This window comes from Lissotriton vulgaris, chromosome 9, assembly GCF_964263255.1.
Source record: "Lissotriton vulgaris chromosome 9, aLisVul1.2, whole genome shotgun sequence".
Classification (NCBI taxonomy): domain Eukaryota; kingdom Metazoa; phylum Chordata; class Amphibia; order Caudata; family Salamandridae; genus Lissotriton; species Lissotriton vulgaris.
Window position 1 is genome coordinate 965,134,450 of NC_141697.1, and position 23,150 is coordinate 965,157,599.

The window sequence follows — 23,150 nt, forward strand, 5'->3', positions numbered from 1 at the left end:
CCGCGAAGCGGCCATGTTTGTCCGCTTTCGTGGAGTGATGTATGAATCGTGACGCCCTCTTCACCCAGACACCCGTCCCCCGGGACCCCGAAGTAAAGTCCGAGTGTATTAACATGCGGTATCCTCTCCTATCCAGGGCTTTGGTGGCCACCCCCACTAAGTGTGTCTCTTGGAGGAGGGCGATATCACAGTTCAGTCTTTTAACACATTGCAAGACCAGCCCTCTCTTCACTTTATCTCCTAATCCCCGAACATTCCAGAACACTACTCGCAGCGGTGGTACCGCCCCCACCCCAGTGTCATGCGTTACTACAGCAGGTTGTGGGGGATCCGCCATATTGTGATCAAGCGTGCAATTGGGTATCCTAGAGGGTGGGACGGGGCCATATCAAGTAGGGAGTACCCCAACCCCGTGCAACAAAGCGTGTGTTTGCGCCGATTCAGTGTTCGAGGATCAGAGGCAATATACCCGGTGTCAGGAATACGGTCATATGTGACCACTAGCATGTTCAAAATGAGAAGTAGAGCCAAACAGTTCAAACCAATCAACCAACATAACCCCCCCACGCCCAACATCCCCATCCTCCCTGCTTCCCTGCTACACGGACTCCAAACTGCCCGCCACCCCAATTTAGCAGAGTCCTTAAACCCACCCCAAAGAAAACACACAGTTACTTGCTCGTTGGGGGTGAGGAGCACTCCGGAATTAGCGACCCCTCCTACCCTCCACGGAGGCCCTCGGCCCAGTGTCCTTGGCGGTTCCAGCCACAGTTCCAATAGCACGTACATGTGTTCAAGGGTCCACCTCCAGACTTAGAGTAGCCTCATCTCGTACCGGAGAGCTTCTGCCACTGTTCGTACCCTCGGCTCCTGCAGCGTTGCGATCAGAGTGAGGCGAGCCGTTCTTAGTCCGTCCAGGGCGGCGAGAGTGAGAGGCAGGACGCCAGCCGTCCAGCCAGTCTCGCGCAGTGCTTGGGTCGTCAAAAAACCACGTCCTGTTCTCCGCCACCACCCGAAGCCTGGCTGGGAAGATCATAGAATAAGGGAGTTCACGTTTCCTAAGTTCCTTTTTAACATCCAAGAATGTTTTTCGCCGCCTGGCCACCTCCGCCGTGTAGTCCGGGAAAAATGCCACCGTTGAGTTGAGGATTTTCACCGGTGGCGAGACATGTGCCGCCTGTAGGATGATGTCCCGGTCGCGGTAGTTAAACAGTCTCGCTAGGATTGGCCGCGGCGCGGCCCCTGGTTTTGGTTGACCTCCCGGGACCCTGTGGGCTCGCTCCACAGAAAAGAAGGTCGACAGGCCTTTGGGTTGAAGATGAGTCTTGATGCGTTCCTCCACGTATAGATCCGTAGCCCTCACACCTTCAGACTCCGGAACGCCAAGAATGCGTACATTGTTCCGCCTGGAGCGGCCCTCCTGGTCGTCGAGCTTGTCCTTAAGGAGCTTGTTTTCCGCCATGACCGCATCCATGGCCGTCTGCAGTTCCGAAACATCCTCCACCAGCGATTTTGTGACAAGCTCTAGAGAGCCTACCTTTTCGGCCATCTTGTGAAAGTCAGCTCGGATAAGGGTGATTTCGGTCGAGATAGAGCCCACCGTTGTTTGGACCTGTGTGAGAGCCTTCATGACATCGTCCAGCGTCGCCTTCTTCGTTCCCCCAGACTCGCCTGGTTTTACGGGGGGAGTTCTTCCCTCCGCCGGGGGGGAAGCGGTCCTATCGTTTGTGAAGCGGTCGATACGAGTCTGGGTTGTGCCGCCTTTCACACCTTTCCCAGCCATCGTTCGATCACGGAGGGAATACAGTTCGTTGGTCCGGTGGGGTATCGAGTGAATGCGCAACCACTACGCTGATCTCAGTTCAAGATGGAGGGGGCTTCCGTTGCTAAAAGCGAGACGCCTTGATGGTCCCTGCAGGGCAGACTGTCGGGCAAAGTTCGGATGGAAGTCTTGAGAAAGTACGGCCGCCCTTCCAATGAGTCTTCGCTGGATATAGCGAGCCAAGTGACGCGGAGCAGGACCGTCACTGGGTGTGGGCCTCTTGCGCCGACCACTTCCTGTCTGTAGCAACCGAGCAGGCTGCACTTCCCGTCGGTCTCAGCGATTACTTGAGGGCCCGGAGGTGGGCCCGTGCTCCGGTCGATTCAACATTCGACGATAACTCCGTCATCCAATGCGCGATTTTCATCTGGGAACCTGCCGCCAGTCCCGCCCGGTCCCGGGCGTTCGGTGCTGCCGTTGGAGGTAACAAATAGTCACGGATTATCGTGCGGATAGATGGAGAGGTCGCTTCCTCGCCGGAGCTAGTCCTCTATGCTGCCGCCATGTTCGGCCGCCAGCCACGCCCCCCCAACGACATATGTTTTAATCTAGTTTATGTAAGTATTGATATATATAACTGAGTATATGTGACAGTGAGAGATTGAAAGAGTTCCTGTTTAAATAAGTATGTGTTTCTATAAGTGATTGTTTTAAAGAGTAAGTAAGTGTAAGTTTACTTAGAAGTAAGGTGGTAGTGTGTGTATATCTGTATATGTAAATAAATGGATGTTTATTAGTTTATTTGCAAGTGTGAATATGTGTGTGATTTACTTTTGGATGTCTGTCGATATATAACAGGATGTATAGCTGTATCACTATATATAATCAGTGAGTATATATACGAGTGACTATATAGAACTGTTAGTGAATTAGTGTATGTGTATATAAATGTTGGAATTACTGAATTGGTTGTTGTAACTGGTATAGGTATGTCCACTTTTTTTATATGTTAGTTTATTTTTTTCAAAATGTGTTTCAAGGGTTACTTTACAGTGCAAGTAGGTCAGTCTCTCTGTCACAAGGATGGTGTCATCAGTGATGTCATGAGTGATGTCACTGACCATGTCATGAGTGATGTAATATGTGATGTCATCAGCAGTGCATTACACGCGCAAGTTATAGTGAGTCCAACTAACTATAACGTGGAATTTCATTGGTTTTATGTCAGTAAAATTTCCAGCTAACTATAACTGGTGTCAAACCTATGGTTTTTTCAGTGAATATATATATATATATATATATATATATACATATATATATATATATATATATATATATATATATATATATATGGAAGCTCGCGTGTCAAAGAACACATGCCACACTCGCGGGGCTGCTTAAGCAAGGCTTTATTCACACACAAAAAGCTTGGATAGCTTAATGTATTAGGAGAGTTCATTTCAATCCTGTTTCGTCAAAAGTTCCCTGACGCGTTTCGAAGGCGGCTGCCTTCTTCCTCAGAGGGTGACGATATCATGTGCAGGTGAGCAGCAGGACGGGCCTTGCTTCATAATGATGAGGGCACGCCCCTGGATGGGGCAATGCCTCCTGGTCCTTGTGGTCCTGCTTGTGATTTTTGTCGCATATTGCGCTGTCTCCCACTTCATCAACTGTGCGGGAAAAGTCTCGCTTAGATGTCCCTCGCCAGCCAGGCAGCATCTTAGTCTATGAGCAGGAAATCGGTGAATACCGTCATTCCAACAGGCTGTATGCTTGCTCTTTAGGGACTCTTCCCTCGACGGTTCCTGGCGGTGCTTAACGTATTGCAGTTGCCCTGCGACGCTCCATTTACCCATCAAGGCGCTAGCACTCTTCGTGGCAGGTGCGGCTGGGAAGGTGATGGGACCATCCTACAATGGAAGCTCGCGTGTCAAAGAACACATGCCACACTCGCGGGGCTGCTTAAGCAAGGCTTTATTCACACACAAAAAGCTTGGATAGCTTAATGTATTGGGAGAGTTCATTTCAATCCTGTTTCGTCAAAAGTTCCCTGACGCGTTTCGAAGGCGGCTGCCTTCTTCCTCAGAGGGTGACGATATCATGTGCAGGTGAGCAGCAGGACGGGCCTTGCTTCATAATGATGAGGGCACGCCCCTGGATGGGGCAATGCCTCCTGGTCCTTGTAGTCCTGCTTGTGATTTTTGCCGCATATTGCGCTGTCTCCCACTTCATCAACTGTGCGGGAAAAGTCTCGCTTAGATGCCCCTCGCCAGCCAGGCAGCGTCTTAGTCTATGAGCAGGAAATCGGTGAATACCATCATTCCAACAGGCTGTATGCTTGCCCTTTAGGGACTCTTCCCTTGACGGTTCCTGGCGGTGCTTAACGTATTGCAGTTGCCCTGCGACGCTCCGTTTACCCATCAAGGCGCTAGCACTCTTCGTGGCGGGTGCGGCTGGGAAGGTGATGGGACCATCCTACAATGGAAGCTCGCGTGTCAAAGAACACATGCCACACTCGCGGGGCTGCTTAAGCAAGGCTTTATTCACACACAAAAAGCTTGGATAGCTTAATGTATATATATATATAGGATTCCACAATCCTGCAGTGCGAGCAACCCACCGGCGGTACCAACACATACACAGGTACAGACCACAACGAGGGTTTCGTAGATTAGTAAAGTGCTTTATTCCATCGATGGGAACGGCAACATGACGCGTTTCGTCCGGGGAACCCGGACGAAATCACATGTATATATATATATATGTGTGTGTGTTTATTTACATTTCGATGCGGACATTTAAACAACACGGCTGCTGGTTGCTGTTACATGGTGCCTGTGATCAAGAACGACTTACGTTCAAAACGCATCAGACCTTTTACTTTAGTGTGAGGTACCTTGCAAACTTACCTGCGATCCTTTAATAAAGAAGGTGAAAGCTTCCCCGTGTGTGGCGTCTTCAAGTGGGCAACCCTGTTTGTTTGAAAAAGATAAATGTATATTTATGTATATATATATATATATATATATATTCACTGAAAAAACCATAGGTTATAGACCATATATAGTTAGGAATTCGCTTTTACAAAACCTTATTTTACTCACACAAAACCATTGAAATTCCATATATAGTTAGTTGCACTAACTATATATCGCGCACCCGCAATCCACTGCTGATGATGTCACATATTACATCATTCATGACATGGTCAGTGACATCACTGATGACATCACTGATGACATCTCAAATGACATCACTGATGACATCACTGATGACAACATCCAGTGACTGTATGTTTCTGTAAAGTTAAAATATGTCTTACATATTGAAGAATGAGTGGATGTATAAGTGTCTGGATGAAGGATTTAGTAGGTGCATGACTGACTGTATGAGTGAGTGATTCAATGTGTCTCACTGAGTGCATGGGTTAGTGACTAAACTGTCTTAATTTGTGCATCATTATGTCTGTTGTTCTGTAAACTGTTGCATGTGTTGATAAGTAGCTATATGAGTAACTATATGGGTTATTGATTGGTTGCCCAAGTATTTGTATGGGAGACTGAGTGTGTGTGTGGGTGGCTGGGAGGTGTATGACTCTGTGCATAGATGTGTGAGCAGTTGATTCACTAGATGTATGGTTTTAAAAGTGCATGTGGAAACAGCTGTATGGGCGGTCGACTGTGTGCATGAGTGTATTGGTGAGTGAATGGATATCTCAGTGCTACATGTCAAAGTAAGTACATATGTAAAACACAGTACATGTGAGAGTTGACATATATAAATAACTGTGCATAAGAGCCAGTGAATGTGTGAGTGGCTGTATGGATCATTGTGAACTTGTATCAGGGATTGTATAAGAGAGTAAATATGTGTTAGTATATGTTTGAATAAGTAAAGTTTGTATAACTGTATAGTTGAGGAAATGGAGGTGTGATTGATTCTTTGCATGACTGACTAGGTGTGTGAGTAACTCCATGGATGAGTGACAGTCTGTGAGTGTCTGTTTACACTGAGTGTATCTAAGGTTATATTAGAGTCTGAAGAGGTTCATCGTATTATCACATGAATGATGTCATCAGTGATGTGATCAGTAATGTCAAACGAGATGTCAAACGAGATGTCATCAGTGATGTCATTTGAGATGTCATCAGTGATGTCATCAGTGATGTCATTTGAGATGTCATCAGTGATGTCATCAGTGATGTCACTGACCATGTCATGAATGATGTAATATGTGACATGATCAGCAGTGGATTGCGGGTGCGCGATATATAGTTAGTGCAACTAACTATATATACGAATTTCAAGGGTTTTGTGTGAGTAAAATAAGGTTTTGTAAATGCTAATTCCTAACTATATATGGTCTATAACCCTTTTCAGTGAATTTCAATGGTTTTTTAATAGCAAATATCAAAAGCTGTAAAATGTATTCTTCTTTTAAAGGAAAAATATATTTTATATGTATTTAATATAATTTTTTTATGTATATAAATTTTTTGAGGGAGCGAATTTATCAACTATCATGCTGAAGAAGAGTGTGGGGAAAAAAAAACAAAGAGGAGGACTAAGAGGAAAGAACAATCAGTTCAAAAATACAATTGCTTTAAAGCCTGAAGTGCTTTTCCACACATTTACATTTAAATAACCCATATTAGAACATACAAAATATCTACAGAGGAGAAGGTGTACATTGAATTTTAGACTCTTCATTGGTACCTACATGTTGGTACTTACATCACCCACACAACAGAACAGCTCTATTCAGAGCTACCCTACCTCAAAGCACTCTAAAATATTATTTTACTATTTCCCTTGGTTTTCCCCTTGTTACGCTTTCCGGAACGCTACCCGGTGCGCGAACCGGGCGCTAACCGTGAGAAAATTTGAAGAAAAAAAAGGTTGGTTTTTTTTCGCATAGATGGGCCTCCTCAGCCACCCTCAGAAAACCTAGGGGGTCAGGATATGTCTCCCGTGCCCCCTTATACCCATTCCCAACATTGTTTATCCTCCATCTTGTGACTAAATTCGTCCGAAACACAAGATGGCGGACTCCCGTTACGCTACCGGTGAGCTACCTGGTTCGCGTACCAAGTAGCGCATCCACCGCAAAAAATCGAAATAAAAATTATTTAATTTTTTTGCCCAGCGGGGCCCTTTAATAGCCCCCACATCAATCCTAGGGGGTCATGAGGGGTCTACCTTGCCCCCTTTCATTCATTTCCCCCTTCGTTTTTCTCCACCTAATGTCTCTCGATCCTACCGAGAGACAAGATGGCGGCCGCTCCGGACTGTTTAGAATGTTGACAGTCACTGGATGTTGTCATCAGTGATGTCATCAGTGATGTCACTGACCATGTCATGAATGATGTAATATGTGACATGATCAGCAGTGGATTGCGGGTGTGCGATATATAGTTAGTGCAACTAACTATATATACGAATTTCAAGGGTTTTGTGTGAGTAAAGTAAGGTTTTGTAAATGCTTTTTTTTTTTTTTTTTAGTGCGGAAAAGCTTGAACAAATTCTGGCCTGTGTTACACTCCGACCCAGATATAGCCACCTGTGTAGAAGCATTCCCGCAGGTAACTTTTAGAAGAGCCAAATCTTTGAAAGACCAATTATGTAAAGCAATTGAACCCAGTAAACTAACATCACCAACTGTACAGGGGTTTTATACATGTAGAAATTGTAAGGCCTGCAGGAACAGTAAGAATGTAAAAATAGCAGTTTTGTCTTCTGAGGCAGAACCTTTTGTAATTCACGAACACACGTCGTGTAATACTGATTTTGCTATATACGCGCTGTTCTGCCCATGCAAAAAAGCCTATATTGGCAGTACAATTAAGAAAGCCAAGCTGCGAGTACTAGAGCATTTGCGTGCGATTAAAAATATGGATAAAACTTACCCCATAGCGAGACATTTCCAAAGTCATCATAACCAGAATGCAGATCTGCTGAGCTTCTGTGTCTTAGACACAGTGAAGCACAACGAAAGAGGTGGCAATAGACTACAGTGTTTGAGAAGACTCGAATCAAAGTTTATAATCAGGTATAAGACCATGACACCCCTTGGGCATAATAATGACGAGGAGATGGAAGTACATTTGGGTTAACCTTTTTACACAGAGTATAGAATGACTTAGTAACAAGGTTTTGCTGTACCTAGGTGCCCCTTTGCCTGTCTTGAAATAACCCTATAGGTTGATGTATATACATGTGCTCTTGAATGATAACTCTTTTAAGAACTGTAATAATATCTTGTTTGTGTGTGGTTTTAATTTAGTTTTTTGTATTTTACAGGGAATGCGGAATTTTTTGAGAAAGAGGCAATCTCTACAGACAGGTATTGGTTGAATGAAAGTTTAAGCCCACTGGGGCTGAATTCTATCATCTTGGTAGTCACTGTGATTTAAGCATGAGCTTATATTATGTTGGAAGGGTTGCCAGGACAAGTGACATTAATTTGCCGACAAGGTTAAACAAGGTCTATTAACATTTTGTAATTGCCCACAGGGGCTGTATTCTTATTTGACAGGGTTACGCTAAGGTATTACATAACCAACAATAACCCCATACATATAATTGCCAAGGAGACAGCACAGATATATTATCTAGCGTAAAGCAAGGGGTTAAAAATATGAGTTATGTTTATATTTTGGAGCGCAACACATGCGAAGTTGTAACCCTATGTTTTGATTATTATAATCGTTTTATTTAAATTGAATACCTTGTGAGATCAACCAATGTCTAAAATAGTATGCATTTGTATTAAGAAAGAAAACATTCCCCATGCTACCGCTTTGTTTACTTAAATCGCGGAAGTCTTTTGTTTATGTTTAGAAGTCACATGGTGTTTAAATTCTTGAACCAAACTTACACAGCTTGACTCGTGAACAAGGGAGAATTCCCGAAACGTGTTGAGTTTCTCTTTTTTGTCATTTTGCTAAAATAAACACTCTTGGATGCAATTGGGCTCGTGTCTTTTCATACGGAGAGGAGCGTGTGGAATCACGAAGGTATTGCAGGGCTCGCCACCCAGCACGAGCCCACATCGTACGAGGTCTTGTCAAGGCGGCGTTTTTCAGCGCTAATGGAAAACCAAATTGACTTAATATATATATATATATATATATATATATATATATATATATATATATATATATATATATATATATATATATATATATATATTACCTACTGGCGGTCGCCAGTAGGTATATATAGTTAGGATTTTTTCCCTATGGGATTTCTGAAAATTCTATGTCTAATAACTTTGGCGTTTGTGGACGGAATCGGCTGAAATTTTCAGGAAAATGGCACATTTTGTTTCTGAGCTGCTCCTGGAAATTTGGGGGGGGGTCGTCAAGGGGGGGCCGAGAAAAAAGGGGGGTCCCAAAACGCGTTTTTCCCATGTTAATTTCCATAGGGCGGTTGGCCTCACTTTTAGCTCGAACGGCTGAATGGATTTCCACGAAACTTGGCAAAATTGTAGGGACTGTTAGCCCGATGTGCCTTTGCTAGGTCTCAATATATGTGCTTTAGTGGATTTTGAGAAATTAACATTTAAATCAAGATATATATCTGTAACAGCGCTCCGGGCAGCGATCCGGTTAGCGAACTTTTCGCGTATCGGAACTTTGCGATGCGAAGCTGATTGGCCCTCCGGTGTCTGTCAACATTCTAAACAGTCCGGAGCGGCCGCCATCTTGTCTCTCGGTAGGATCGAGAGACAAGAGGAGGCCAAAACAAAGGGGGAAATTACCATAAGGGGGCATAGTAGATCCTCGTTGACCCCCTAGGTTTTATGTGGAGGTTTTAAAAGGGCCTAGGAGGGTCCAAAAAAAAACCATTTTTTTTTTTTTTGCGTGATAAGCGCCAAGTTCGCGAACCGGAAAGCGTTCTGGGCAGCGTACTATAAGGATAAAAGAATGATAGACTTTTCTAATACTGTATGTTAATTATTTGTTGTTTTTGTTCGTTTTTTTTTATTTATTTATTTATTTTGATTTAAAAAAATGTATTTATTATTTTCATAGTTCATTAAAACTTCCAGCATTACATCATCTGGAATCTCGTCAAACATGGATGTTTCTGTGTCTTGTAAGCTTTCCATAAATTGTTCATCAAAAGATTCATCCATAAAATCTTCTTCCACATTTTCTTCAGTTAAAATGTCTTCTGATGTAATGTCGAAGGAAACATTAGTTTTTTCGTGCTCCCCTTCCATTTTTTTGCTGTAAATTGCATAAAAAAATAATTATATTAGAAGAGTTAGGGCACTGTTGGGTTTAAGTTCAGACATGTAGTTCTGTTTTTTTAACAGTGAAGTTAAAGTAAGTAAATTCCTAATTATAGCAGAGAAGTGTAAGTCAATCAATAAATGTAACAGAGAAGCTTATCTGTATCTATAAGTATAGCAGGGGGACAGTAAATAATTATCAATAAACGTTTTTACAAATTAATTTAAAGTGCCACTTACAAATTATCAATTTACTTTACAGGGAGGTGAAAAGGCTCTTGAAATGTAGTTCAGGAAGTAGCAGTGAAAATGGCTGTGTTTCCTTCTCTTCCTTTATATATATTCAGGTATATAACCAATCAAATGTCAGGTAATAAAAATTGTAAATGAAAGTAAAGTTTTCATTGGTTGTCAATTCCAATATTTTAGATGTGTTTTGTGAAGTAATTTACCTCAGGGTATTTAGATAGGTCTACAGGCTAAATGGCTAAATGAAATTTCAATCAAATTTGTGAGAATGAAAGGGATTGTTATGTAGTATGAGCTAATCTATGTTTGGTGAGAGTGTCTCTAGTCGTTTTTCTGTTAATTACTTTCCCACCTTTTTTTAGGACCGCTTTCCGGAAAGCGGCCCGGTTAGCGAACCTTAAGCGTCACGGGAGTCCACCATTTTGTGTTTCGGTCGCATTAAGATACAAGATGGAGGGCAAATAATGTTCAGAATGGGTAGAAGGGGGCACGGTAGACTTATCTTGACCCCCTAGGTTTTCTGAGGGTGGCTGAGGAGGCTTATATGTGCGGAAAAAAAACATTTTTTTTAAAAATTCCGCGAGGTTAGCTTTCGGTTAGCGAACCGGGGAGCGTATTTTGTGGAAAATTTGTGAAAAAAGTTAGAAAAAAATAATAATTGTGAGTGATTAGATGAAGGGTAGCTCTGAGAAGAGCTTTTGGGTTTATGGTACATTTAGGTACTTATAAGTAGGTACCAATGCACATTCTTAAATTCAGAATGAAAATTCTGTTGCCCTCATCTGAGAAGTGAACTCCATCTCCTCTGTAGATATCTTGCATGTAGTAACGCAAGTTATTGTTGTACAGGGAGCCCATTCCATGGTCTCTCATGAAAGCTGAAACAGATTTGTTTACATGCTTCCTCGACTTCTCAATTTGTGGACAAAAGTGGTTGGACCACCTCCATTTCTGTCTTTGGCATATATTGGAATATACCAAGGCAGTTTGAGGAAAAAGTGCCATTAATTGCTCAAAGGTGTCCTTTAAAAGCATTTCCAGACCTACCCCTGTCAAAGTGCCCAAATCATTACCTCCACAGTGCACTATTAACAGGTCAGGTTTTGGCAAATGCATAAAGGTTTTCAGCAATGGTATCAATTGGTGACATTTTAATCCTCTTTGGCCCAACCACTTAATTTCCACATCTTGTAAATTGAGGTTGTGTAAATTTCTGCTCTCAGCATACCTTTGAGCCCAGTGGATGTAACTATGTCCAACAATCCAGACGTTAAACATGGTGGGAGAAGGTTGTGCTGCAGTCAGATGAAGTGTGGTAATGAAAGGGCAGTTGAAACAGTAGGAGTTTGTAAAGAAAAAAAACTGTGGATTTCCAATGCTAATGATTCATTAGCAGTGATTGGTGTATTTCCATTTCTGAAAACAGAAAGTTAGGGTGCATGGATGTGTTCTTTGAAAGATGTAATTTGAATGGTCAAGGAAGAAACTTTTAATGAAAGATTGCACTGGATACGCAGGTGCACTGAGAGTTCAGAGTTCAATTGAAAGATTGTTGTGTGAATTTGCAAACATGAGAGGTCTTCCAGGAGGTCGTTGCTATGGAAAAAAGGCAGAGAGGGCAGAGGGGGTAAGGGTTTTGATTTGAAAAAAGTGAGGGAAGAGTTATGATTGGCTAATATGAGAGATATGTGAAATGAATATCTGTATTTCTGTGCTTTCAATAGCTGCAGACTCTGGAGTGCATCCTTTTTCTTCTGCTGAAGACAATTTGGTGTATTTCTGAGACTGTTTTCAAAACTCAAAAAGTATTTGCTAAGGTGAGAAAAGATTTATTTATTTTAGATAGAGAATAGTATAAATTAAGGAGAAAATGATGAAGAAAGCTGTGTTTTTAAACTGTGGCTTTGTCTGTAGTGATATAGAAATAGATTTTGTTACTTTGAGAAATTGTAATTGCATATTCGGTGTAGCATTCTGGAATGCAGTTATACAAGTTATTGTTGTATATGAAGCCCATTCCATGGTCTCTTATGTAAGCTGAAACAGATATGTTGTTTATAAAAATAATTTTTGAAATCAATTACATTTCTGCATATGTACTGCTAGAGCTTCATAGGTTGTTTTGGGTCATATTTATAAGGCATTTGAGTGTCTTTGATGTTATTTTTCCTTTTTAAATGGAAAGCATTCCTCATGGGGCAAGTGCCTTGTAAATACGCTCCCACCTGCGCTTGGCAAATTTAGATTTTGATTATGGGAGTTACATAGCCATGTTAATAATGTCTAAAAAATGGTGCTAGGGCATTCCAGAAAACGCTTTCATGTGTCTCAAGGACATTTTCAGTCATTTCCTCTTGAATGCAGGTATACAATTGATTTATATGCTGTGTTTAAAAACGATTCTTTTCTATGATGTTATTTTTTCCTTTTTAAATGGAAAGCGTTCCTCATGGGGCCCTGAGCAGTTCTTAGCCATGTTATTTAATGGGAAGTGGATAACATGGCTAAGAGCATTTGCTGGAAAATGCATGAATATCGCTGACTTTTCAGCGATATTCATGCATTGCGGCCGTTTTTTTTCGCATTTGCGAGCAGTTCTTAGCCATGTTATCCAATGGGAGGTGGATAACATGGCTAAGAGCATTTGCTGGATAATGCATGAATATCGTTCACTTTTCAGCGATATTCATGCATTGCGGCCGTTTTTTTCGCATTTGCGATAAACCTTGCTAAGGAGAAAATGATGAAGAAAGCTGTGTTTTTAAACTGTGGCTTTGTCTGTAGTGATATAGAAATAGATTTTGTTACTTTGAGAAATTGTAATTGCATATTCAGTGTAGCATTCTGGCATGCAGTAACACAAGTTATTGTTGTATATGATGCCCATTCCATGGTCTCTTATGTAAGCTGAAACAGATATGTTGTTTTTAAAAACCATTTTTGAAATCAATTACATTTCTGGATATGTACTGCTAGAGCTTCATAGGTTGTTTTGGGTCATATTTATAAGCCATTTGAGTGTAATTGATGTTATTTTTTTCCTTTTTAAATGGAAAGCATTCCTCATGGGGCAAGTGTCTTGTAAATACGTTCCCACCTGCGCTTGGCAAATTTAGATTTTGATTATGGGAGTTACATAGCCATGTTAATAATGTCCAAAAAATGGTGCTAGGGCATTCCAGAAAACGCTTTCATGTGTCTCAAGGATATTTTCAGTCATTTCCTCTTGAATGCAAGTATACAATTGATTTATATGTTGTGTTTGAAAACGATTCTTTTCTATAATGTTATTTTTTCTTTTTTAAATGGAAAGCGTTCCTCATGGGGCCATGAGCAGTTCTTAGCCATGTTATCCAATGGGAGGTGGATAACATGGCTAAAAGCATATGCTGGATAATGCATGAATATCGCTGACTTTTCAGCAATATTGATGCATTGCGGCCGCTTCTTATCGCATTTGCGAGCAGTTCTTAGCCATGTTATCCAATGAGAGGTGGATAACATGGCTAAGAGCATTTGCTGGATAATGCATGAATATTGCTGACTTTTCAGCGATATTCATGCATTGTGGCCGTTTTTTATCGCATTTGCGATAAACCTTGCTAATAGCAAGGTTTATCTGCGATAAAAATCGCCGATGTGCGGCGATAATTTTTGTCTCTAAACAAGTTATCGCTAGTGGTTGGTAATATGCCCCCGCGTTTTTGTTTGCAGGAATCGGGAGGCGGGAGAGTAGCACTGAAATCAGTAGTCTGACGCCTGAATCGGGAGGGTTGGCATGTCTGGATTCTCTACAGCTGGGGCTAGGTGATAGCCTGGGACCGGCCTGGCATCTAAAATGGCTGCCGTGCACGACAAAATTGTGGCATTGTAAAAAAGGCAAGATGGCGCAGACAATGTTTATCAATAAGGATTCATTTATAACGAAATATTTTATCGCACTGACAAATTGGTGGTCAACACTTCCTGATTTCCTTCGAATCGAACGTTAACAGACGTCACGCAGCAAAGAAAGAAAAAAAAGCTCACGCACAGCCGCTGGAACACATGTATCAACATATATGAGCCTTCTCAGCCACCCTCAGAAAATATAAGGGATTAAGATACGTCTCCCGCACCCCCTTATACTTAGTAATTTAATTAAAACGAAGCACAAAATGGTCTCCCGCACCCCCTTATACCTATTCCCGTTTCGCCAGCAGTTTGCGGCCCAGTTCGGTGTTCGGAAAGCGCTTCTACCGTGAAAAATATATTTTTTTTATTTTCCCCACGGAACCCTTTAAAAACCCCAACAACATTCTTAGGGGGTCAAGAGGGGTATACCTTGCCCCCTTTCATTAAATTCCCCCTTCGTTTTTCACCTCTTCTTCTCTCTCGATCCTACCGAGAGATAAGATGGCGGCCGCTCCGGTCTGTTTAGAATGTTGACAGACACCGGGGAGGCAATCAGCTTCGCATCGCAAAGCTCCGTTTCGCAGGTGGGAGCGTATTTATAAGAAACTTGCACCATGAAGAACGCTTTCCATTTAAAAAGGAAAAATAACATTATAGACACTCATATGCCTTATAAATATGACCCAAAGCAACCTATAAAGCTCTAGCAGTACATATCCAGAAATGTAATTGATTTCAAAAAATCGTTTTTAAACACAGCACATAAATCAATTGTATACCTGCATTCAAGAGGAAATGACTGAAAATGTCCTTGTGATGCAGTGCTGGTGCAAAAGATTTTCTATGTTAAATATTAAGTAGGGCGTTAAGTTTTTGATGACTGTTATTCATTTACTGTTTGGTAATAGTGGTTAATAACATTTGTTATTATATTTTTCCACAGATTCAACTGCAGATCTTTTTTAAATTTGAAAAATGCCTACGAAAAATATAATTAGAAAGGCTAGAAAACGTCAAAGACAGCAGGATGATGTTTTATTGCAGCAGTCCTCTTCCCCAAATACTTATCAAAACACCAAGAAAGCTCCGGGTAAGAGCACAAAATCATTCTTAAAAAATATTTGTAGTAAAAAAAGTATTTCTCGCCAAAATGTTTCAGTTCAGAAAAAGAAGAGTAATTTAAATGGAAAGGAAAGACCCATCAAAAATGTTACTGGTAGAGGAAGAGATAACTCTGTGCATGATAGTAGAAGGAAACAACAGTTTAGGGACATTCGAAAACGAATGTTCCGTAACAGGATAATAGTTAATTTATTAAGAAATATTAAAAAAGGCCAACAGAAAGCGGCATTTTATAAGAAGAAGAAAAATGTAGAGAAAATTATTGATCATGCTTTTGAAATTAAGCGAAAGTTGTTTATTTTGGTAATCAATAGAATTAGGAAACTAAGCAAGGTAATTTCTGATTTCAAAACAAACAGTAGATGGGAGAGAGTAGTAAATCGTAGTAACTTTTGTGAAGTTTTTTCCGGAGAATGGATGCATAGTTCAAGTTCTGAGGCATTTTTTAATGAGGAGAGTTATTTTCAGGATAATGATTTGATGTTTGCAGGTGACACCAGTGGTCGAGCTTATGAAGTGAAGGATGGTTGTCCAGTTGAAAAAGAAAAACTTGTGACAACAGAGACAGAAGAGGTGCTAAGTGATGAGGTTTTAGGAAGACGTCCTAAGGGTCCTGTGTACATTTGGAAGTGTAGTTCTATTTGCAGTGTGCGACAGGTTTCCATCAATTTGCTTTGTGATTTTATACGGACATTTAATAAGAAAAGTTTGAAGCAGAAAATGAAGTTGTTGCAAGATTTAGATCCTTGCAGAGTGAGACAAATGACAGGTTTGCGTGGTCATTCACTGGCTTGTCTTTCCAGGAGAGTATGCCAGAGTGTTTTTCATCATTTCAGGATGGTAGCAGTGCATCATAATAAAGTGAGAAAATTAGTGAGAATGTTGTATTATGCTAAGAGTCCAGCAATTATGCTTAAACAATTATGTGCTGCTCTTTTGCATGGTTCTGAAATAGATGTGAAGAATATTTGTGAAGAAATTGAGTTTTGTTACTTTAGTAGTAAAGATGAGAATGTTCAAATTGACCCTGAAGTAGAGGGTAATGTTGAAGATAATGTACAGGTTTCCAGTACAGATAATTTTCAGAAGGAAATTGCCACTTTTCAGATGAAATCAAGTGAGAGGCCTAATTTCACTTGTGTATGTTGTCGACACACTTATTATAAGAATCAGACTAAGGTAGTGGATTTATATGCAAAAAGTGAAAGGGAAAATAATAGTGAATGGAAGGATTTTGCCACATACTTGATGGTAGAAAATTATTTTGATTTAGGATCGGATCAACGTGTGTGTACTTATTGTTGTAATAAATTAAACCAAAACCAGATGCCTGCTAGGGCAGTTCATAATAATCTGGAATTGGTTGAGATTCCTTCTGAATTGAAGGATTTAAATACTTATGAATGTATTTTGATTCAAAGTATCCATCCCTTTCAGGCTATTGTAAGAATGGAGCCAAAGACAGGGAAGTTGCCTCCAGCAGATTTACAGAGAGGATTAAAGGGAAGAGTTGTTTATTTGCCTCTAGATTTGAACAAAAACATTAACACAATTGGAATAGAAAAAGTGGAAGAGGAACCTCTGGTTATCTTGGTTAATGGGGTTCCGACAAAGAATAAGAAAATATGGCAAGATTTAGTGGATGTTAGGAAAGTCAAAAAGGCAACAGTGTATTTGAAGACAAATAATAAGTACTATAAGAATGTATATGTTGCAGAAGAGGAAGTAAGTGATGAAGAGGATAGCGATTTGTGTGCTGGCCAAATTGAGAAAGTAGAGGCCTCTAAAAGTGAAGAAATATATGAACATTATAGTGTTCATCCTTTGCATTCCAAGGAAGTCATGGGGAATGCTATTGAGTTGTTTCAAATGAAACAAGCTAAAGGGAGTCCCATTAGTGTTTGGGAGGAAAGTTTGGAAGCTCGGTGTTTCCCACAGCTATTTCCCACAGGTCGAGGAGGAAGATATGATGAGCGACCTCATCAAATTCCTGCGTCTGAATACCGGACTTTACGATTGTATGCAGAAGATCCTAGGTTTCGTCAATGCATTCCCTATTTGTTTCATCTCCTGTTTGAAAGCGATCTGTCTGGACTGTCATATGCAGTGAACCACATCTTAAAAAGTGGTATACAGATGCGAAATATCTCGGCAAGGGACTTTATGCATAAAGTCAATGTCCAAGACAGTATTTTGGATTCTCACTTAATTAATCTCATGGCGTGTCAGCGTGGTACTAATGAGTACTGGTACCGTCGTCATGGTGATTTAAAATGTATGCTGAGGAACTTAGGAACTCCAACATGGTTCCTCACTCTCAGCTGTGCCGAGTATGGCTGGGAAGACTTACTTGAATTTCTACGAGAGGCAAATGGAAATATTGAAAACATTGAATTCAAGACACCTGGAGAACTGTGTTCTTTGGATCCTGTGAATGTATGCAGGTACTTCAATCATAGATTTGAAGCTATGATGTCTTTCATCACAAATAAGAAGAATCCACCTCTTGGAGAGGTGTTGGATTTCTTCTGGAGAAAGGAGTACCAAGCAAGAGGTGCTCCTCATATACATATGTTGTTGTGGATCAAGGATGCACCTAAATTTGGAACAGATCCGGATGACTTAGTGATGAATTTCATAGAACAGTATGCTACGTGTGCTGTTCCAAACGCAACGGAGAAGAAAAGCCTAAGAGAACAAGTTCTACGTTTCCAAAGCCATCGTTGTGGAAAGTATTGTCGTCGTAAATTCAGAAACAAGGACAAGTTCTACACCAAATGTCGTTTCAACTTTCCACGACCGGTGATTTCTAAAGGAAAAGTGAACAGTTTGATGTCTTCACTGCGACATAATGTGACGAGGAAATCACCCAAAAATACATACAATTTGAAAAGGAATGAAGAGTCCAAGTACATCAACGACTACAACCCAGTGATTTTGTCCATGTGGAATGCTAACATGGATATACAGTTTGTGGGTGACAACTGTATGGCTGTGGCTCGGTATGTGACATCTTACATCACCAAAAAAGAAAAGACAGAACTGAAGGATATGTGGGAGGACATTTCCCATGAAAAGAGCCTCAGCAAGAAGTTGTACAGTTTCAGTCTGAAGATGTTGTCGCATCGAGAAATCTGAGCTTACGAATGTTCAGATCGATTGTCTTCAGCAAGTCTCTATGCCAAATCCAGGAGTATTGTTTGGGCGAGTCTTGGTCTTGCTGCAACGCGAAATCGGGTTCTAAAGCCTGTCCGGGAAATTGAATATTTGGCAGAAAAGGAACCAAACAGTACCGACATTTTGAAGACCAACATGTTGGATACATATTATCCAAATCGAAGCAGTCACCTTGAGAATGTTTGTCTATATGAGGTTCTACAAAATTATATATTCAAGAGGAACATCAAAGAAGATATTGAGAAAGGAGTGTATGCTGTAATTGGAAGTGAGGGATGCCTGGTCAAGCAAAGAAAATGCCAATTAGTAAACCATCGAAAATTGAGTGGCGAATCTTCAGAAAAAAAGGAGTTTTTCTATTTAGCACTTTTGCAACTTTTCAAGCCTTGGCGTGCAGAAGAGGAACTGCTTGGAGATTTCCTCTGTTATGAAGACTCTTTCACTGCTGCTAAGGATAGCATAGAATGTCCTGCTTTTCCCAAATATCAAGAAATGCTAACTTTGGAAATTGAGCAGGAAGCAACGATTGCAGCCGAGATTGCCAGAGACAGTTCTCAGGACAGTCAGAGTTCTGTTTCATTGAGTCAAGATCCACTTGGAGGACCTATTATCGAAAATGAAGCTGCCACTGCTATGAATGAAGTGGAAAGAGCCATGGCACATGCTCAGGAGGATCCAGTTAACTTAGAAGACTTGGAAAAACAACTCAACGTTGAGCAGAGGAAAATATATGATGAAGTTACCAAGCAAATTGAGCATGGATTAAGTCATGAGAAGAAAGAGTGCTCATGTACATCGTTGAAGCCTGTCCTACTGTATGTGAGTGGAGAAGCGGGAACTGGAAAAAGTTTCCTCATTAAAGCAATTTCATGCCATCTGCAGGAAAGGACTGAGTCATCGCTGTCTTGTGTTGTCACCGCTCCTACTGGACTTGCAGCACATAACATTAAAGGTATTACTTTGCATCGTCTACTGATGCTGCCGGTGGAGCATGACAACAAATTACAATATCACAAGTTATCTGGGGATGCTTGCTGTGAAGTTTCAAGAGTCTTGAGGAAAATGAAACTACTTATCATTGACGAAGTAAGCATGGTTTCCAATGTCATGCTTGCCTTTGTGCATTTGAGAATGCAAGAAGTACTTAAAACTGAATATGATGTGTTATTTGGTGGCAAACACATCATTGTTTTCGGACATCTTCTGCAGCTGACACCAGTAAAAGGAGAACCTGTGTTCAAAATACTCACGCATGAAGATACCAGGAAGTGCCTAGGGAGCATTGGCAACGTCAATATATGGTTAAACTTCAATTATGCTTAACTGCATGAAAATATGCGTCAGGCAAAAGATGAAGATTACAAGAATATTCTACAAGATATTAGAATTGGAAAAGTGACCGAGCATGGAAAAGAAGCTTTAAATGCACGATTACTTTCAAATTTATATCCCGAACAAGAGATTGTGGCTGAGAATATTTTTCAGAAAATTACTGAGAAGAAATCCGGAATATGTTTGATGCCAACTCTTGCAGAATGTGCCATCTTCAACAACAAAATGTTGAATTTAGAAAAGCAAGAGATTGTGAAACTTGAAGCTATTGACAAAATAGAGCACATGGGATCAACAATTATTTTGTCAGAAAATTTGAAATCAAAATTGGATTCATTAGAGAAGACTATATCTAAAACAGCGGGTTTTGAAAAGACTTTGAATGTGTGTTTAAATTGCCGAATCATTTTGAGAAGAAATTTACATGTTGAAAGAGGTCTGGTAAATGGATCAATGGGTAATGTTGTTGATTTTGAGAAGTACAGAAATAGAGATGGAATAGAATTTTTAAAAATTAAATTTGATGGCATTGAGGAAGTACAGCTAATTGGTCGTTGTTCTGCTAGGTTTTTGCTTGTTAAAGACTTATATGTTCGCCGTAAACAGTTTCCTGTTTGCTTGGCATATGCGGTAACAATTCATAAATCGCAAGGTTTAAGTGTAGACAGTGCATTGGTGAATATTGGCAGTTCTGTGTTCAAGGAGGGTATGGCATATGTGGCATTGTCACGAGTTAGAACTTTATCAGGATTGTACTTGATTGACTGTGATGTCACAAACATTTGTGCGGATCTAGATTGTGTTAAGGAATACAATAGGTTAAGAAGAGAGTATGCGCCACATTTGCCTCAATATCCTTTGTTTGAGAAACGTGTGGTAGGCCGCAAACGTAGAAATATCAGTAATAGTAGGGAGGTTGTTGCAAAAAGACTAAAAGTCAATGAACCGAAAATTGCTAGCAGAAATAAAGTGGATTCTGTTGAAGATGTTGTCGGTTTTCAATTTGAAAACAGTTCTGGTGTCAACTGCTATGCAAATGTAGTGGTTAATGTTCTCTTTTCACTAGAGAGTTTAAAAGAACAGATTCTGTTGAATTGAGAACAAATTTTATGCTGTTTATTGAATTCTGTTTTCGAGAAATGTAGCACTGATCGAACAAAAGTAGAAAGTGTGTCTGAAGTTCGTTATCTGTTAGATGAATGTTCAGGGCAAACAGACTTCTCTGAAAATAATCAGCAAGATTGTCAGGAGTTTTTAATGTATATGCTTGATGTATTGCAAGATGAGGGTGTAGATGTAGATCACCTGTTTGGGCTTTCTTATCAATGGCAGCATGACTGCGAGAATTGTAGGGTATCAAGTACTACTAGTGTAGACTCAGAAAGATTTATATATTTAACTTTGCCAGACAGTAAATCAGTCTCCTTTAATAAGCTAGTAAATGCAGCGGATCACAACATGGAGTGTAGCCAATGTAAATCTGAAATGATGTCAACATTATTTATACGTAGATATGGACAGTATGTCATTTTAATGATTCAACGATGTAGGCCTGATGGATCAAAATTGTCAACTTTAATAAAAAAATTTGTGGCTTCTCAGCTTTCAATATCAGGAAGGACTTTTGTAACTGTAGCAATTATCTATCACGATGGTCCTTCAACAACATCAGGACATTATACAGCTTATTTAAAGTCTCGAAACGGCTGGTCATTCTGCAATGATTCCGTTGTAACTTTCAAAAAAAAATTGCCGTTTGACCTTAAAAATTCTTACCTGGTGTTTTTAAAACCAAAATTTTAATGAAAGAATCTCGGGATTTCCTGTGAAGAATTGCAAAAGGTTCATGAAGTAGAGGGAATGTAAGTCTGCAATGCTGTCTAGATTATTGGTTCAAAACTTTTAATTATAATGTCAATTTAAAAATCCAACTATATAAACCTGATGCAAGTAAGTCTGCTTCATAGTAAGCAGTATCAGTGTCATAGGAAAAGGAGAACATGAGTGACAAAGAAGGGTAAGATATTAGTAGTCCAGGATTGTGAAAATAATCTTAAATGTATTCTTTTTGAAAGTTGCGAAAATAGAAAATGTCGGGATTTGATTGGAAGAATTACAAGAGTTGCGAATCGCGGCAACATGATTTGGCCTAGTGGAAACATGTGATAGAATGAGAGAAGTCTTTTCTTCTATGTAACATATTTTTCGTATCGATGGAGGTTTTCTTTCAGAAAGTGGCGGGCTGAAAATATTTATAGCACAACAGAGTGAATGCTGTTCATAGGAGATCCTTCGACGTCATTGAAAGTAAGTTAATTTTAAGGAGTTTTGAAATCAGATTTCTTAGGTTGTATGGGTTTTTTAAACACAGTCATTTTGATTGTGTTTTTTTTTCCCCGCTGTTACATGATGAATACCTTCAAGTCACTGATTTAAGTGAAATTTGATACATTCTGAGAACAGCAAAAATAAACCATATAACATGTATAATTAATGTTCTTCTGTTTGTACTTATGATATACATTTAGAAATGTGAGGTAGATATGGAGAAACTGAGTCTTCTGTAAGTGTCAATTTTAATGCTTACAGTGCTGTATTTCTGGGTACTGTTTTTTTTAAAAAAAGGAATAGGCCTCACCTCAAAGAAAGCTCTTCAAAGCACACATCTTATTTGCATCCTGAAACTATCATTTAAAATATTACACACAATTTTATGATGGCTTTACATCTTTTTTGCGCTGCTATTGCATCACTATTGTGAGACATCAGCAGTGCAAAAGAAGTACCATGTTCCAAAATAGGTGTCAGTTCATCAGCATGAAGATACTGTTTATTTAAAATATATATCTTTAGGATTGTGTAGGGGACGTAGAGAAGCAGAGGCTTCTGTAAATGTCAAAATTGTTGAAAAAGTGTTTCTTCTTGAACCTTTTCCCTTTTCTTTTGTAATTTTTAAATACATGTTGTAATATTTTTGGAAATGTTTGTTCTCTCTTTTACAGATTGAAAGTATGAAAAAATATTTAAAAAAGGTAACAAGAATTATAAGGTAAATGTTTTCTACTCTTTTTACCCGCAATGCACTGCTGATGATGTCACTGACCATGTCATGAATGATGTAATAAGAGGATATGATTTACTTCATTGGTAGGCCTTCACATGCTTTATCTGCTCTGTATTCTTCAACAAGTGTAAAATTGATCTGTAACCCTGAGTAGGTCTCACCTTAAACAAACCTCACGAGACATCACACCTTATCGTCATCCTGAATTAATAAATAGATCTATTAAACACTATCTCTGATTTACTCCCTATAGCTGTCTTTCTTTTTACATTACTCTCTGTTTACTTCCCTTATACTAACTCTTCTTTTTT